Here is a 19,499-nt window from a genome sequence, read left to right on the forward strand (position 1 = left end):
AAAGGGGACTCACAGAGGCCCGTCAATTATTTGGATTTCAGCTACACCAGTTTTCTTTACAATAATTTAACTCGTTATTCTGTAAACTGTTTATTTGCACATTTTATTTTATTTTTTGGAACTTTTTATTTAGTAATTATTGTGCTAATAAACAACCAAACAAGCAACATTAACATTCTCTGACATAAGACCATTTAGAAAACACACACACACACACACACACACACACACACACACACACACACACACACACACACACACACACACACACACACACACACAAAGAAAACCAAAACAGACCCAGATTAATACAATAACATGTCGTGGGGAAGAGTTATAGCTTTATGCTACAATGTTCCAGAGTTCTTGTTCATTCACCAGAGTATCGAGTCACACAGTTCCATCTTCAGTTGCAAGCTTGCTGTCATTCGTTCCATTGTCTGAACTCTTTTCAGTCTCTGTTTCATTGTGTTATGGATGGTGAGCTTGTTTGTTTCACAGTTATCATTTTCTCTCCTTGCACATTTGAACTTTTATTTTTAGTTCAGACTTTACTTCTTAGGTTAAATTCTTTATTTATTCTGTACATCGTTTAGACCTTTGTTCATCTCTTATTTATTATGTAACTTTATTCCTCCTTTAATCCTTTAACATCACTTTTTCTTCCTTGTTTCTTTGTTCAGGATGAATTTGCTGCCATTGTTGCTTCTTGTTTTCAGATGATTTTTCAGTCATCACCTTCTTTCTCATGGTTTCAATTAATTTCTTGTAATAATTAGCCTGCAATAATCCATAATAATACAATAATCGTGTACTGACTCTCAGATTGCTCATATATGTGAAAGCTGACCTGCAAACATGGAAAGTCCGACGTTCATGTAATGTACTTGAATGTTACCACCATCTGCTGCTTATTTTAATAATACTTTAACCTGACTAAATGTGTAAAGTTTGATGTCTGAGTTGATTTGGAAGGAAATCTGAATTATCTGAAGCATCAGATCAAACTGTGCGCCGTACAAAGTGTGACTGACACCTGAAAGGAGGCTGCGTGGCGTTCAGTGAGTCTCAGATTCGTATCAGATTACTGTGAGTTTGAAGGAATGTTGACAGGTGAGATTCACCTGATGACAGCCTGCCGTTGTTCTTCCTGATAATGGGGCTTTTAAAAATGTTCCATTACCCTTCACTGTTTATTTTAGGTAACTGGGCAAATATTTCTTCTGATCTAACGTCTGAGTGAATAAGGAAAAGGGCTGAAGACTCATCGACTCATTTATTTCAATTCGGTGCAGGAAATAGTTTTATCCTAAATCTAAAAATACTCTCATGTAATTACACCACATTACAAAGGAAGTAACATTTATTTTCTGATTCAGTGTCAAGTGACTTAACAAACAGGTAAAACGACTGGACTGAAAAGGACTGAAAAAGCAGCTGATGTCTAAAGAAAAGCTTTGAAAGACAGTCTGGATCCTTACAGGCAAAACATAAAGAAATGTGGGATGGCTTAAGACTTTTGCACAGCACTGTGGATGGACATGAATTGAATGTGCAGTAGTGAAGTAATCTGGCCCTCTCTCAAAAATCATCATATTCATCTAATATTACCACATAATATGGTATCACTGGCAAGACACTTTACCCTACCGCCTACTGGTGATGGCCAGAGGGGCCGATGGTGCGATATGGCAGCCTCGCTTCTGTCAGTCTGCCCCAGGGCAGCTGTGGCTACAACTGTAGCTGCCTCCACCAGTGTGTGAATGTGAGAGTGAATGAATAGTGGTATTGTAAAGCGCTTTGGGTGCCTTGAAAAGCGCTATATAAATGCAATCCATTATTATTATTATTAATAATGTGCATTAAAAATACGCTCATTCTTTTATTTATTAAGTCATTCCTTTGCTCATACCTTTCATGAACTTAAAAAAATCCACTTTAAGTTAAGTTACTGTGTCGTGTCGTGTCGTGTTGTGCATAGTGCCGACGCAGGACAATTTCCAATTTCGTTCTATTATTGTACTCGGTATGACTGTGCAATGATGAGAGTTATCTGTTATCTGTCAGAGGTCATCACCATGGCGCCCCTCAGGGCTCCGTTCTTGGCCCACTTGTTTCTTTGTACATTGTACATTTTTTCCCCAGGTTCAAAATGCAATTTTTCATTCAACTATTGATTGAGCAAATATGACAAGCTGTACCACAAAAACAAAAGCCTCACTAGGTAGTCTGACTAGAACAAAAGAACTTCAGATAGACCTGCTCTATTACCTATCATGTTGAGACTTACTGCTCTGAAGAGTCTGATAATTCAGGTTAAAAGATACAAAAAGGCAAAAAATGTATATATTTTACAAAATGGTCTCAGTTATAACTAGAAGAGTTAAAATGTGTGAAAAAAATGGTCTGAAAGCGACTGAAAGTGAAATTGACTGTTTTTTTAAAACTTGTAATGTATTTGATATATGAAGCTAAAATTTCTCAGTAAACATTATAGATGTCCAAACTCAATATGTTCTTTGAGTTTATATTGGTTAAAGGTATCTTTAAATAAATTTTATTTGACTTTCAATAATAATAATAATAAAAAAGGATGATACAGCCTTTATTAGTCCCACAGCTGGAAAACAAGAAAATGCAGTAAAATTAATGTCTGTGATGTTGTCTATTTTTAAAAACAAGATTTTGAAATCAAGGGCCAAGAGCCTGTAGACTCTCATGTAAATCCTGCTGAGGGGATGAAAACAAATGACATCTGAGAAAAGGTCCTCAGGTAAACACAGCAGATTAAAGAAAATGCTTCAGTCTGTAGCAGGGCTTTGGTTTCCTGATGTGAAATGAATAATTAATCCTAAAAAGTAATTAATTAGTAAAAAAGTTCAACATTGCTGCCTGAAACCTGAAATTCCTGTTTAATAAAGTGTGTCTGATGGGGGGAGGATCAGGTGAGCTGGAGGGAAGTGTTGGGCGTGTCATTAGACAGGTGTCTGACAGAGGTGTGTTTAATGCAGACAGAGAAGAGGAGAACGAAAGAGGAAGGTTATTTATGCCTCAGCAGGTCTGGAGGTATGGATCTTACAGCGATGGCTTTCTACAAAGTGATGTGTTTGGCTGCTGGGCTGATGCTCCTGACCCAAGGTAAGAGGTCTCTGCACACAGCTGCATCAGGTACGACTCAGAGGGCGAAAACACTCGCCCTCTGAGTCGAGCACATCGCTTCACTTTAAAGTGACACTGCTGCATAGTTATCACATTTATTGAAGAAAAAAATGTGTGTCAATTTATTGTGACGACTGAAGGAGTGATGACAGTTTCCTTCATCATGGTTCAATGGCAATACACCTCGCTATGAGTGCCAAAACTTGTGTTTTCTAAACACAGACTGAGAATGAATCCACAGAAGCAGAGCAGGCTGTCCCAGAAAACCATTTTCTAACGAACCATGTAGTATTTATGGAGGGTGAGGGCTAAACATGACATATATTCATATAATGTAGAAACATCAGGCGCTTGTGCTGAGCTGAATGTTTGAACTACAAACACACTGATGGTGATGATGATAGTGAGCTCACACACAGGTACTGCCTACTTATAATCAGTGGACTCCTCCTTTAACATCCTGTCAGGTACTGCAGTAATACAGCAGTAGTATTAGTAGTACAACGTGCAGTTTGTGTACAGTATTTCTCTGTGTGGTTTCTGTCTGAGAGATAAACGTGATCATCAGTGTTTTCATCCTGCTGAGTCACATAGTAACCAACTCCCCCCCCCCGACACACACACACAGATGTTTATGTTAATGATCCTCAGAACAGCTGGTAAAACCAGTCTGCTGTAAAAGTGGACTGATCTGGAACAACATTATGAGATGAACCACCTCATAAACAACCAAAATGAAACCAACACAAACAACAAACCTGGTGTTCCTCCTGCAGCCACTGGAGACGTGCTATAATAAGTCAGTCCCCACAGACTCCCATGATAAAAGCATAGACTGTATATAAAAGATGGATGTAACTGCTGCAGCATTGCTCCTCAAAGGGCCAGTCTTAGTATTTTGGCTGCTCCATGTTTGTTTTTGAAGTCAGATGTGACCATATTTGGACTAGACTGTGGAGTAGTGAGTAATATATTAATAAACATAATATTTCTTTCCATTGCTATGCCGATGACATTGAATTTTATTTTCCTTTAAGTTTGAATGTCGCAGATCCATTGCATACATTGTCTTCATGATGTCAGAACCTGGCTATCTCCAAACTCTCTTACTTTGAATGACAATAAAACTGAAGTTATGGTCTTTGACAGCCATATCCCTCTGAATCAACTAACTGATACCCTTGGCCCCCTTGATAGCTACCTCTCCCAGTCAAATTAGAGAAACAATTATCTACTGTGGTTAAATCCAGCTTCTATCAGCTATGTCAAATTTCTAAAGCTAAGCCTTTTCTTTTCCCCAAGAACCTTGAAAAGCTTATTCATGCATTCATTACGTCTAGACTGGACAATTGTAACTCTCTTTATTTAGGCCTCCCTCACTCCTCTCTCTACCGTTTGCAACTAGTACAGAACGCTGCTGCACGCCTTTTATCAGGTGCCAGAATGCATGATCATATTACTTTGGTTTTAGCTAACTTACACTAGCTTCCTGGGAAATTTTGCATCGATTTTAAAATTCTTTTACTCATAAAATCTTAAACAATACGGCACCTAGCTATTTAACAGAACTTCTCCATTTGTTTAATCCTAAAAAAGCGCTGAGATCTTCAAACCAGATGCTCTTAATGCAACCTAAGTCTAGGCTGAAAACCAGAGGTGATCATGCCTTTGCTATCGCAGCACCTATACTGTGGATTAATCTCCCTACTGTCATTCGCTCTTCTGAGTCTATTCAGTCTTTTAAATCTTGTTTGAATTAATCTTTTTACCCTGGCTCTGACTTAAGATAGTTTGACTATCATTTGGCTGGCTTCTAAGTTTGTCTTGTCTTGTGTTGCTGTTTGGTAAATGTGTCTTATTTTATTTATTTCCGAATTTGTGAAGCACTTTGATCAACATTGTTGATTTTAAATGTGCTATATAAATAAATTTTGATTTGATAATCAGCTACTGCAAGCTAACTGTACGGGAGCATCCCTGACACCTGATGCTCAGTAACACCCAATTAAAATCCTAGAATCTCACCTAAACTGGAGCTCAGCCTTCTTGGACAGTTTGTTCGTACAGCAGCCATATTATTGGTTAGATGATGTTATTAAACACAGTCCAGAGGTCCAGTTCAGGGACTCCAGTTAGCTGAGGTGAGGCCTAGCAGAGAGCTAGTAGCTACAGCTGCCTGCGTCACCATCCACCTATCAGCCAAAGAGGCCACGCCCCTAATAATGCAAACTTATTAATACAGTTTAAACAGGTGAGTTATAAAAACAGGTGTTTTGAAGGAGCAAATTATCCACAGTCTATGGGGACTGACAAACTGCTGCCTCTACTGGACATCAGAGGAACTACAGGGGTTGGCTTCATTTTTCAGAGCCTTGCTTTTAGCTAACCACAGATAGTCAATTTTCCATTACTATTACAGACAGTGAACTAATCACAGAACGATGAATGAAGATTTTTTAGTTTTAAAATTGTTTTCTGTGTTTCAGAGTCTGAGTCACAGCTGGATGGTAAGATAAAGTTTCTTTGTGTAATGATTTACTGTTATGTGTAATAAATCTTTAGTTTCATATGAATATTAGTTTATGAGTGAACTGTAGACTCCCAGGATCACTGTGTCCTCACTCAGCAGTTTGTAATGCTGAGAGTTTACAGCTCATACAGTAATGCTCACTCTGTGTTTTAATGTCTGTCTTCAGTTTGTGGTCAGGCGGCTCTGAACACCAGGATTGTAGGAGGACAGGAAGCTTCTCCCGGCAGCTGGCCCTGGCAGGTCAGTCTGCAAAGATCTGGGTTCCACTTCTGTGGAGGATCCCTCATTAACAGTCAGTGGGTGCTGACTGCTGCTCACTGCTTTCAAACGTGAGTAATGAGGCTGAAGCTGCACACTAAACAAGATTTAAAGACACTGCAAAGTCAAACTTTATATATGTTTTCTCGTCTATAACAATTGTAATAACTGTGCACTGTTTGTGTCTCTCCCGATGATCTCAGCAGTACTCCAACCGGTCTGACTGTGAATCTGGGCCTTCAGAGTCTACAGGGATCTACTACCAATGCAGTGTCTCTGACAGTAACACAGATCATCAACCATCCAAACTACAACTCTGGTACCAACGACAACGACATCTGCCTCCTGCAGCTCTCCTCACCGGTGACTTTCAGCAGCTACATTTCTCCCGTCTGCCTGGCAGCTTCAAACAGCACCTTCTACAGCAGTGTTAACAGCTGGGTCACCGGCTGGGGCAACATAGGAAGTGGAGGTGGGTCATAAAAACATCTGATCGTTTTTTTAGAGTAATGATGACAATAATGCAGGAAACAAGTTTGGTGTCTCACAAATATTTAGAGCAAGAAAACGTTTCCATGAGGTTAGATCTGTGCAGAGTTCAAAACAAGAAAGAATGATTATGTGAATTAAACAGTCTGGAAGTGCTGGACCTGCAGCAAGCATGCTGAGTGTGCACGATGATGTCAGGTCAAAAACATCCTTGGTTAAAAGAAAGTATAGTTTCTGTGTATCTGACAGTGCCCCCAAGTGGTATTAGACAGCTACTACATGTTGACGACCATCTACTGTCTGTGTGTCAAGTTTATTTCTGTATCACGTTTAAAAACAGCAGCTGTTGTGCTTCATCTAAAATACTCAAATAACATAAAACAGGACAAGATGACAGAGTGACATCAAAGTCATGTGACTGTGTTCTGCAGAGAGCTTTAACCCCAGCAGACAAACACGTTTCCCCATCTTTGTTTGCACACATGACTGCACTTTGTTTTTAAGTTTGGTGGAGCCGCCCTTTTGTTTGATGATGCATTTAATCAGTCACATGTCATTTATTGCAAGCTGATACATTTTTTTACCCCTTCAGTGCCCCTTCCTTCTCCACAAAACCTGATGGAGGTGGAGGTTCCTGTTGTGGGAAACAGGCAGTGTAACTGTAACTATGGAGTGGGAACAATCACTGACAACATGATCTGTGCCGGGTTAAGTGCAGGAGGAAAGGACTCCTGTCAGGTGATTGTTGCTACCTGTGTTTGGACATATTCACCTTCTACAGTTTCTTCTCCTCAGCTAACAGTAAATGTTTCTGCTCTCAAAGGGGGATTCAGGAGGTCCAATGGTGAGCAAGCAGAACGGTCGCTGGATTCAGGCGGGAATCGTCAGTTTTGGGGAAGGTTGCGCCTTGCCTAATCATCCAGGAGTCTACACCAGAGTATCCCAGTACCAGACCTGGATCAACAGCCAGATCTCCTCCAACCAGCCGGGCTTCATGACGTTCACGTCCACTGGGACCAACAGTGACCTCAGTGTCTTCTGCACAGGACTGCCACCAGTGCCAACCACCACCACTACTACCACCACCACCACTACTACCACCACCACCACTACAACCACCACCAACAACACCACCACTACAACCACCACCACTACTCCTACAACCACTACAACTTCCACCACCACCACTACCCCTACAATCACCACCCCTACCACCACCACTACCCCTACAACCACCACACCTACTACCACCACCACTACCCCTACAACCACCACACCTACAACCACATTGCCTCCATCCACTCCCCAACGTGAGTTTCCATCATCTCAACACTTTGTTTCCTTTAAACTTTTAGATAACACAGCTGCTGCTTTCTGACACTTTCTGAGCTCTTCACTACCTGAACTTGAACTGATGGGTTTGTGTGGTCCAAGTTTTTAATGCTTCTTTGTGACTGCCTCTGGTTTTTCTCCTCAGCGGTGGTCTGTGGACAAGCTCCAAGAAATTCTGGCATTCTGGGAGGAACCTCAGATGTGACAGCCGGCTCGTGGCCGTGGATGGCGAGCTTACAGAAGAATGGAAGTCACGTGTGCGGTGGGACTCTGGTGGCCTTGGACTCAGTGCTGAGCAACGCCAACTATTTCTCAAGGTGAGTTGGAGCTGAAGTTGAAGTTTGCACAGATGATAATTCAGTTCAATGGGTTAGTTAGTCAGTGTGTTTCCCACTGATTAGTAAATTCTCTTTATGTTGTGTCAAACTGAGCAATTTTTGAGTTTTTAAGAGTTTTGAGTTCAGACATAAAGAGAAAAGGGTGGATCTGACTGAAGAACTAACACACTCATTGGTGGCTGGTCTGTTCTGTCTCTATCATGTTTTGAGGAGAAGATGTCAGAGTCAGAGAAACTTTATTTATCCCCAAGGGGCAATTAAGATAGATACCTTGCCGACTGTACATACAATACACAAACGTCACATTGGGGAGACAGGTCAGGCCAGGTAGCACTGGCCGGTCGACCACACGAGCAGCGACCCGAACCGAAACAATGGAAAATGCACAACATGAGGAAAGACGAGGAGAAAAAAGAACTCCCCCCAGACTGAGCTCCAACAGGAAGATCAGTTTGAGAACAGAAAAAACACCTCAACACATGAATCATCACATCTCACAACATAGAAGACATGAGCTTCGAAGGCGTTTGGAGGAGGTGGGGGGTGAGTGTAGGTATGTGTCAGTGTACATGTCTGTGTGTGTGTGTGTGTGTTTGTGTGTTTGTGTGTTCTGTGTTCAGCCGAGAGAAAGTGTCCCTTCACTCGGTTAGGCAAAAGGCAACAGTCTTTGGTCGACGCGGGTGGCCTTAAAGGAGGGGGTAGAGAGTCACAACACAGTCTTGTTATCTAAGGGAGAACTGTTATTCCCGTCAGCTTTTGCCTTGAGCATCCAGCTGGCGCTGGGGGGAGGGGTAGATGGTAGTTGTTTTGGTTAGTGCGAACAAACTGCATCCAATTTTACAGTTGGTCTAATGTCCTTTATTGGCAAAGGTGTAATCCAACAATAGGCAAAACACAAAATCCAAATAGAAAGAGGGGAAAAACTCACAGGATGACAGAAGGAAATAAATAGTTTGATGCAACAAAAAACATTTGGTTAAATACTGCACAGGAGCTAATTGAGGAGAGGGAAGACAGCTGAGGAAAGCAAACCACAGGTGAGCTGACTCAGACTGAGGAGGTGGGGGTGAAGGGTAACATGGCAAAGGAAGACCGAACACAGAGACAAAGGCTTGACACAAGATACAAAAAACATGAGGGAAGTGAAAACTATAGCCAAAACGATCATTTATAAACTGATAGCATGTCCAAGGAGCTCTACAATAAAAAAAAACAAAAAACAAACTCAAAGCACCAAATGAAAAAATTACAAACTCACCAAAAGATAAAAACCAGGATCCAAGAACTCAAAATACTCTGGAGGTAAGACCAAATAATAACTGCAAGCAGCTATAAAACCATCCACACCAAAGAACAAATACAAAGAAATACAAAGAAAAACACAAAGGAGAAAAACTCAACGGTAAACAGACTTCGACTAAAACGAAACATTATTTAGCATAAACAAAACTTAGGAGTCCAAAACCAAAAAACGCTAGATCCAAAACCCAGAACCATGACAGTCCCAGCATTTCCATCTACTTCTCCTGCCAGCATTTTTCAAATCAACTGGAAGAAAATGGATCAACTCAAAGAGAGAAACTTTACCACTAACAAGTGTTTTGGCTGCAAAATAAAAAAACAAAGTATAAATGCTAAAAATACGGTATGTCATAGGCTTTAGATTCAAAACTGAAGGATAAATTAAGCTCTCCCCACAGTTTCTACGCATCTGCAAGTCACTGGAACCTACGTCAGCCACCAGTGCTCCTCGTTTTCATGCTGCTCCCGACTTACCTGTCATACCTGCTGTCATAGATGCTGCTCTGCTCTTCATGGGGGTCTTCTTATTAAACATTTATATCTGACTCTGAGAGGTCAAATATACTGCACCTTAAGAAAACACCAGCAAGACAAAGACACAAAAGCTAAAAAAACATAAACAAACAAAGAAAAATCAATGAAATAAAACAGAAGTTTTACAGGGACACAATAACATGACAGCTGCGGCAGTGACAATCTGACAGTAAATGGCTAATAGCATAGTGATAATATGAATTGTGTGATTAAAACGCACATTGTCTGCATTTTGTTCTCTCTCTCAACAGTGTTGTTGCAGTCCTTCATGTTTTGATTTCTGTCACGTTATTCTGCCCCGAGAAACACTTTTCTTATCTTGTGTGAGATTTAGTTTTTTTCTACTTCTATTGTGTGTTATGTCCCTTCAGCTCAAGACAGCCATGGCCTGCTGTATTTGATCGACCGACATGGGAAGATCGTCAGTTAATGCAGCTAACCTGTGTTCTCTGAGCTGTAAAAAATGGCCGAGATTAAGTGATCAGTCTCTCTAGGGGTGTCCAAAATCATAGGCTGCATCCTGCTGAGGATCCGGCCTTCACGGTCTACGTGGGCCGACCCAGAAAGAGTAATATTAAAACTTAGTAGCGGCAGCCATTGTTGGAATCTTTGGAAACTGGAATTGGCTGGGCTGCGCTATGAATTCTGGGATATAGTGGGCCACGAAGGATACACCCGACCATCCTTCAAACTCGGGTGAAAGGAGGACACATTTGTCGGCCGCATTTGGAGGAGTCTACAAATTTGGACAGCCCTTCTGTCTTCCACTCCACCTTTCATTAGCCTATTGGTTATGTTTGATTCTTGGTTAGGTTATGTTCAATAACTTATTTAGAATCTAATTAAACTTCTTGTGTGGACTCCCTTCTTGTGACCTACTTTTAACCAGTTTAGCCAGCGATAAATGGGGTCTCATCCGGGATCTTTATCCACTGGCAGGATTAAAGCTGAGTCAGGGTTGACGGCTAACATAACAAGCGTGTGGTTCGCTAACTCCTTAGCTGAGCTGATCTGCTTTTTGGGCAGAGCCTAAAGTAGTTATGGTTTTTAGCATTGTGACCAATGTCTTGGGGAGTTCCACACAGGATAGCATTATTTTGGATTAATAACATTAATTTACTTATTCTCTGGTTGATTTGGACGATAGCAGCAACAGTATTTTGCTTGCCTGTCAAACCCTTGAATTTAGGGTTTGTCTTGTTCTTTTGGGTGAATATATGAACATGAGTCTCTGAGCCATGAATCCCCTGTAGTAGGCTTAAATGGTTGATAGAGGAGGAGACCAACTATTTTTTTTTCTTGTCTGAGGATTTCCCTGGTTTACAGAAAGTTACTACTTATTGGTTGCTTTTTGGTGCTGGTGGGAAGTATCTGTCTTTAGACTGGGTTGAGATTAATCTGTACTGAATAGCTAGGGCTGGTACGTCACCATTGTGTTTCTCTTGTAGGTTTGTGGCCTCATTGAACACATGGCTGGACTTCTCAAAAGGGCGATTGATTGATTAATTTTTGTTTCGTTCCAATACAAATCACAGACTAACACATATGTACATATTAAGACCATGATAGTGTGCATGTAATAAGTGCCTGATTAAGAAGCAGTAAAAGTATTCATGCAGATTAATTTATTTCCATAGCTGACTTTTGTTTGGAAGCATTGCACAACAAAAGACCAGCAGCAGCAACAATACATATAAAATATACGCAGACCTGCACATACGTAATCTATAATCTACAGTCAGAACCCTCAATGTTTGCAGACGTGCATAATTAAAGATATTATGTGTCAGTTTATTTTGAGCTGACTGAAATTAAGTTTTGAATTTGGATGTGGTGTAAATATGTGGCAAGGTATAACTGGTAAATATTTACAGAATTGAATAGTTGAACTTGGATAGTGTTGTGAAGTATTTAACTGGTCTGGCAGAAGACATGAACTGTGATTTGAATTGGAGTGAGCTTTGTTGTAGCTTGGTTCCCTCTTTGTTGGCATGTTAAATGTTTTGGCCAACCTGGAGATTTGCTAGTTTGGCTGATACTCTTACTTTAATCCAAGTTTGGGTTGTTTGCTGCTGGAGTTTTGGCAAAGCAGAATTTTGTGTGTGTGTGTGTGTGTGTGTGTGTGTGTGTGTGTGTGTGTGTGTGTGTGTGTGTGTGTAGCTGTAGGCTATGTGGCGTTGGGCACTTGTGGCAATATCTGGTGTTTTGATTTTTACTTCCTTTTCTGAGGTTATCAGATTTCCTGTTCAACGTATTTGCCAGATGCACTCTTCCTTATACTAGTTATACTACTAGAAATATAACTAGAAATCACCATGTGTTACTTTACCTGTTAACCATCCTTAATTTGTTCCTGAGGTAGGACAGTTGGATCTGGTAAGTGGGTGTGAGTTGGCTTCTTTGTGTGGTAGACATTTTAATAAATGGGGATGTTTTCACATTTTCTTTTGCCATTGATTTGATTTTCCAGAATAATTTCCAATGTCAAAGTGGAACCTTGTTTTAAGAAGGGGGGTGTTATGATGCTCCCACTCAAAAAAGCCATGACCTGCTGTTATTTCTTAGCTAGTATGGGAGGACTGTCAGCTAAAGCTGGCTCAGATGAAGTGCTCAGCCTCTCTCTTCCATAGGCATCAATCTATTGGTTATGTTTAATGAATTGTCTCAAATTTAGGTGAACTTCTTGTGTGGACTCTTTCCTTGTTGCTTACTTTGAGACAGTTCATGACGTCATTTAACTTCTGTTGTATTTTGTGCTTTAGCAGGTTTTTCAATTGGCTGGTTCTTTCTTCAGTTGCAGTCTGTTTGAAATCTCAGGGCTGCTGTAGCTTCACCTCTTTAATTAGAACCAGGTCTGAATGTCACCAGGTTCAAGTCTGTAAAACTTGGGCCCCATGAAGTTGTGTGTAAAGGTGTAGATCTTGTTTGAAGCTGATGAAGATTATGTTTGTGTGCTTCGTTCCTCCCACAGCTCCCCTGTAGCGTCCGAGTGGACTGTCGTGTTGGGGCGTCTGAAGCTAAATGGATCCAACCCCTTTGAGGTGACGCTGAATGTGACAAATATCACTCTGAGCAACACGACCGGGACCAACATAGCCATCCTCCATCTATCTGCCCAGCCCACCCTGACCGACTACATCCAGCCCATCTGCTTGGACAACGGGCGAACCTTCGCCGAGGGCTTGGCGTGCTGGGCGGCCGGTTGGAGTCCTGGAAGAGGAGGAGGTGAGTCAGCAACATGAAGGCTGACAGAGTTCTGCCCAGACTCTGCACCAGTCCATCTCTCAGATTACACATGTGGACCACTGCACTTACAGTTTCTTTAGTCAAACATCAGGATTTTCTTATCTTTCATAATGTTAGCTGAAGAAGTTATGCAGCAGTTTCAGACCTCGGTGGTAAACTGTGGGAACTCATCATCGAGTGAGAGCATCTGTACAGACGTGTTTGCACTGCAGCAGGTAAATGACTGGATTCTTCTTCTTATAACACACTGTCTGCTGACATGTTTATTCTGGACCTTGGATTTAGCTGCTTATCAGAAGCTTTAAACAAAGTTCTCTGATTTCTCCAAATGTTCAGAAACTGAATAAAACTCTTTTGAGGACAAATGTTATGACTGTTTTTATCAGCTTAAACTCTTTAAATTTACTGCCCATTTTAACATCCTGAAGCCCCCTGACTCAGACAGTTTTTATCTTTTATCATAGCCATCAAAATGTTTTTAACTCTTAGTTGAATTTGGTCATTTAGTTTTAAGTAAATATAATAATCATATTCAAAGGTTTTCTGGTAACAAAGGTGTATCAAAGTCTTCCTTTGAGTCACAGGAAAATAATAACTGACCCTTCCCGTCTGTTCAGGGTGATTCTGGCGGCCCGCTGATGTGTAAGCAGGGCGGCTCTTGGTTCCAGGCGGTCGTGTTAACAGCTCCAAGCCCCTCTGCCAGGAGGAGACGACAAACTCCAGTCATGACCTTCACCAGAGTGAGCTCCTTTGGTACCTTCCTGACAAAGACGCTGGGGACACTCTTGTCTCCAGCCTCCACAACCACCACCACCAACCCCACCAACGCCTCCAGCACCACCATGAACACCTCCAGCACCACCACCAACACCACCACAACTACCTCAAGCCGCGTATCACAAAGCAGCGGGGGTCGTCCTGCTCACTCCTTCATCGTTGTCTTCTTCCATCTCCTCAGCCTCATCTTTTGTCTCCAACTCTTCCTGTAGAGAGTCTGACTTGATCGACATGATGTGATGGACACAGATGAATGTGAACAAGCTTCGACTCTAAGACTTTACAGGCTTAAAGCTCTGCCTGCTAATTTTGACTTGATTCTTAACTGGTTATCTACAAAGAGCTCAGTGGTGACGTTTGGGCGAGTTTACTGTCGGCTAACGGCGACTTAGGTGCACCACTTCCAAGAAAAGGAAGCTGGTTGTGCAATGTGTGGCTTGAGCTCTGACTCACAGGGGCTTTGAGCTGGACTCTGGTTTAAGGGTATAAAAATGAAGAAGTTCTTTAAACTTGCACTGAACATTAAACTGTAGCTCAAATGTTTAGAAGTTCATGTTTTCTTAAGCTAAACAGATCATTAGAGTCTGCATCACTGTTACTGTTTCATATATATCTATATATTTTAATTAATGCAACAATGAAAGATGTGAAATCTGCATATTTTATAATTTTTTTTTTTTTTTTTTACAGTTTTTGTGCGTTTTCAGGACAGAGTAGATTCATTGTAACCTTACAGTCACAAACATATTGCTGATTAAAGACAGGACTGAAGTTATTCTTGCAGTCTTTATCAGATTTAAAGAAGCATCATTAAGAGATCCTGGAAACAAGGGGACATCGATCAGACTGTCCCTCTCCTACCTCACATCTGGGCCACAAACACTTAAGCACTTAAACAATATTTGCTTTGAATACTGTTAAATTGCACTGAAAAAGAAAGTTATGTAAATTGAAGAATAAATGAATAAAAAACTTCTTGTAAATGTGTAAATGTAAAAATACAAAAACAACAACATAGAGCTTTGTCTTTTTTTACTCTCCTCACACACTAAAGAGACAAAATAAAATGTGAACAATTTGCTTCCAGTTTGTGGTGCATTTTCCCGTCTCTGTTGTCTTTGTTCCTCCTTTGCTGGCCTCCCTTCTGTCCCCTGTCTGTGTGTTTGGGGGCGTGTCACTCTGATTACCTGTTTCAGAGGTGCTTCCCTGCTGGTCTCGCTGCCCTCATGTCAAATTCTAACCTGAAGGAGGTTTGTTGGTTATCTCACCTGCTCTTCGTTGAAGGCTGAAGAGATGCCTTATTACTCACCAGATCGCTGCATCAGCAGAGACCTGTCCAGCATTCAGAACACCTCTCGACTTCACGGCAGTGTTTGTGTCCACGGAGCTGCCTGCAATCGCCCAGTCAAAGCTCTGCTATCTGTTGAAAATGGAAATAAACCTGTTAACACTGGTTTTGTTTTGATCTGGCCAAACATGGATTCTGATGCAGGCTGTCTTCAGGAAACCAAGGAGAGCAGCTGGGAGAGCAAGAGCAGGTACTCCGTGACTTTGGTGCCAATCCAGCTCTTCTCAGACTCCTCCACCTGCTCCTCCAGACCCCTTGGAAACAGCCCTGCTGTCATCACAGACTTTCACTGCTGAGTTGGAAAAAGCTCGGGGCTTTTTATTCCAGTGCACCCCAGTATTCAAACCACTCTGTTAGACTTATTCCTCTGACTTGTCTAAGATCACCTGCATGACACATTGAGAGGCAGAGCATGGCACTGGGTCCAGCCCTTCATTAATGTCAATGATGAAGTTTCTAATGACGAATCTATCAACAAATTCAAGCGTCCCTGTGGCTCGGTTGCAGAATTTGTCTCGGCGTGACAGCAAAATTCAAACCTTTAGCAACGATGTTTTCCTCTGTTTGGGTGAGCTGTCTGTCGGACAAATTTTTCACCCACTTGTCCACATCCTTGGTGTTGCACTCAGGTGGTTCCTGTAATCCGCCATCTTACGTGCTGTTTGCTCATTCTGACATACAAGCTTTAGGCAGTCCTTGCCAAAGTGGGTTAAGATGTCCTGATGCATTCTCAATCATACAGGTTAGTAAATCTCCAAAGGTTGATTCTGTTCATCTGGACGTAGATGAACAGAATCATCTACGTCCAGATGAAATGCCGGTTTGGTAGCGAGGCTCCAAATGCTCAACCAGACCGCCGACAGGTCTCGCATGCCACAGCCCGTCATGTGATGCATACTGCTCAGACGTGCTGGGCTGAGCCATGTCGCAAGTTTTGTGAGGTGCTTTTGTGATATTTAATGGATCGGATTATATATTTTTATTTCTCTATGATATGTAGGTCAGTGTTGGACCAATACCAATACGTAATATCGGATCGGTCCATCCCTATTTAAAAGCAGAATGGGAGGCAGAGCCTTCAGTTTTCAGGCCCCTCTTCTGTGGAACCAGCTTCCAGTTTGGATTCGGGAGACAGACACTATCTCTACTTTTAAGATTAGGCTTCAAACTTTCCTTTTTGCTAAAGCATATAGTTAGGGCTGGACCAGGTGACCCTGAATCCTCCCTTAGTTATGCTGCAATAGACGTAGGCTGCCCATGATGCATTGACAGTTTCTTCTTCACTCACTATGTGGTAATACACCTCTCTGCATTGAATCATTAGTTATTGTTAATCTTTGGCTCTCTTCCACAGCATTTCTTTTAAAAATTGAATTGAAACCAGCACACCTCAATTCTTCATATGACCACAGTTTTTCTTCCTTCTATCAGTTTGAACCAGTCTGACCAGCCTGTCTGGCACCAGTGTTACATGTTACCTTTCCTTAAATGGCCTTCTTCCTTATTCTGATGCTCAGGTTGAACTTCAGCAGGTGATCTTGACCTGTTATTACCATGTGATTGGCTGACTAGATATTTGTATTAACGAGCAGTTGAACAGGTGTACCTAACAAAATGGCTGTTGTTGTGATAAACACTGTTGTCCTGATCTGCTGGAGACTGTAGAGTACAGTACTGTACAAAATGCTGGACAGAAGCTGCAGCTGTGTCAGTTTCATGGCTCCAAAGCAGTGATGTGTCACCACCTCTGCTCAGAGACACTGAGACACGGGGAGCCGTCGGACAAAGAATCAACAAAGGTGCCAGCGGTGGGGACGAAGGTTACCCCACCTCACCAAGTTTATCCAGAATTACTGAAAATAACTGTAAGAACAACAAAAATAAAGCAGATAGGGTTGAATATTTCCTGGTTTATTGTCTTTATACTGTTGGTTTTTCTTCATCTGAATAAAACTTCTGTAAGCTTCAGGTGTGTCAAACGCAGAGCCTTTAATAAGGCTGTGCTTCCATGAAATCTCACATCATTTATTCTCACTTGTTTGTCATCTATTAACTCATTTAACCAGGGACATTTTTGTGTCTTGTCTTCAGATCCTTTCCTGGCACTGGCAACACTGCCAGCTGTGACTTGACACTTGCGTGCCTGTAAACTGACTGTGCATTACACTTCCCCGATGAGCTATTATTCTCTTACTGGCAGATCCAGTTTGTCATCAGGACTAAGACACGGGGAAAAAGCTGCAGAAGTGTTTCTAAAACTATGTCTTATGAGTATCTAAAAATAACTCCACTCTCACAGGACTGTCTCATGTTTTACTGCCATTAAATTTAATGTTGTGCAGTTTTTTGACACTCGCCCAGCTTTGAGAAAGAAATCAGACCAATGTAAACTGAGCTACATTAATGACAAATATATGTTTGCAGGCCAGATGTTCAGACGTGAATCAGAAAGACAAAGATGAGTTGAATCTCCAGTTTAGTCAAAGAGCTTCTGCTGGTTTGTGTTAATAAAGATCAGGAAACTCACTGGTGGCTCAGCTCCGTCCAGCATCATGTTCCGGGTTTTTGTGATTCCTGTTTTGCTTAATGTTGGTGGTTTTTATGTATTTTCCGCTTACTTTATTTAGCCCTTTTCGCAGTTCTGAGCTGTGTTGCATCCTCTTGAGTCTCCTGTATCCAGTTCCCTCGTGTGTCTGTTTTCCCATTTGCTGCTTTACTTTGAGAGTCAGTGTTACTTGTGCTTTGCTTTCAATTTTCAATTCTTGTCTTGTGATTTGGTGATTTCGTTCAGCCATGTCTCATTCTCCCCATCTGTCTCCACTTCCCTGGTTGCCCTTCTGATTGTATTATTTCAATAAAAGGAGTAGATGTTACTATCCCTGATAATGCATTGCTTCAGATGGAGAAAGTCTTGAGGGATGGCTACTATGGGGGAAGGCAGCCTGGAAACTTTACCAGTGGGACTCGCTACTCTGCCATTTTTTTTTTTTTTTGTTTACCTTCCTTGGTTAGGTTTAAGGATTAGAAATCTAATTTAGATTGTAATACATCATCAGTAGTGGACCTTGGATTCATTGGGTGTTTTGGCCATTATCACTAGACATCCTCATCCAAGGAAGCCCTGCCAGGCTTGATCAAGCCCCGGAGCGTGTAACTGGTTTATTTCTCTTCTACTTTCTTCTGTTTAGTTTTCTACAATTTATTTTATTTTTTGCCCAAGTGATGTCAGCCCTCTTTAGCCACAGCCAGTGACTGTTCCTCTCAGTGTGTTAGCTAACTATCTTATAGCCTGCCGTTGGGCCTGTCCTCTGATCTCTCTAAGCAGTTTTGACGTTGTACTGGCAGCAAAGCCCCTGCACCCCATGTCCACCGGTTGCACCTTGATCTTCCAGCCTCTGTCCTCTGCCTCAGCTGCCAAGCTGGCATACTGCAGCTTCTCACGCTCAAATGCTTCCTCAATTGCTTCCTCCCATGGTACCGTCAGCTCTATGACGTAAGCAAGTTTTCAGGAGTTGGACCAAATGACGAGGTCTGATTGCAGAGTAGACTGGGTTGAAAAACTTGTCCTTGGCTTGTCTCCTTCCCGGACAAATAGTGATGAAAACTGATGCTCCTCTTGGTTCGTGAAAGGTTGAGCGTTGATAGATTTCCTCTTGCACTCAACTTTCTCAGCCAGACACCTGAGGACCTGGTTGTGTCTCCATGTGTATCTGCCCTGAGTAAGGCTAGTCCTACAACCAACCAAGATGTGCTTGAGTGTTGCTGGGACTGAACACAGGGGGCAGGATGGGTCCTTTCCAAACCATAGCTGCAGATTTATGAGGGAAGGCAGCACTTCGCATGTCACTCGTATGATGCGATGTAACGTATTAGCCTCCATTCCCCAGATTTCACTCCATGCGATTTTCCTCTTTTCCACACTCTCCCAATTCATCTAGCGACGCTGCTTGCCAGCGCTACAGCTCTGGCATGTCTGGCTGTTTCCTCCTGTCGACGCACCTCCACCACCATTTTTCGGTTACAGACCCCTGTTGCCAGAGAGGTGTTGCTGTTCCAAGACCAAATCCTCCTCTGCCCTGTTACCCACCACGTCATGATGGCGGAGAGCAGATTTGGCCTGTAGCACAGATGTGGTTGGGGTCCATTTCCTCCCCGTTGCTAAGGTGGGAGCAGCACCTCTCACTAT

At 42.0% G+C, this 19,499-nt stretch overlaps 1 pseudogene; it reads left to right on the forward strand.

Annotated features, from left to right (window-relative positions):
* Positions 1 to 3,083: 3,083 nt before the first annotated feature.
* The window catches only part of LOC134626804 (transmembrane protease serine 9-like), a 90,680-nt pseudogene continuing 74,264 nt past the window's right edge, over positions 3,084 to 19,499 (forward strand).

This window comes from Pelmatolapia mariae, linkage group LG4 (assembly GCF_036321145.2).
Source record: "Pelmatolapia mariae isolate MD_Pm_ZW linkage group LG4, Pm_UMD_F_2, whole genome shotgun sequence".
In the NCBI taxonomy this organism is placed as follows: domain Eukaryota; kingdom Metazoa; phylum Chordata; class Actinopteri; order Cichliformes; family Cichlidae; genus Pelmatolapia; species Pelmatolapia mariae.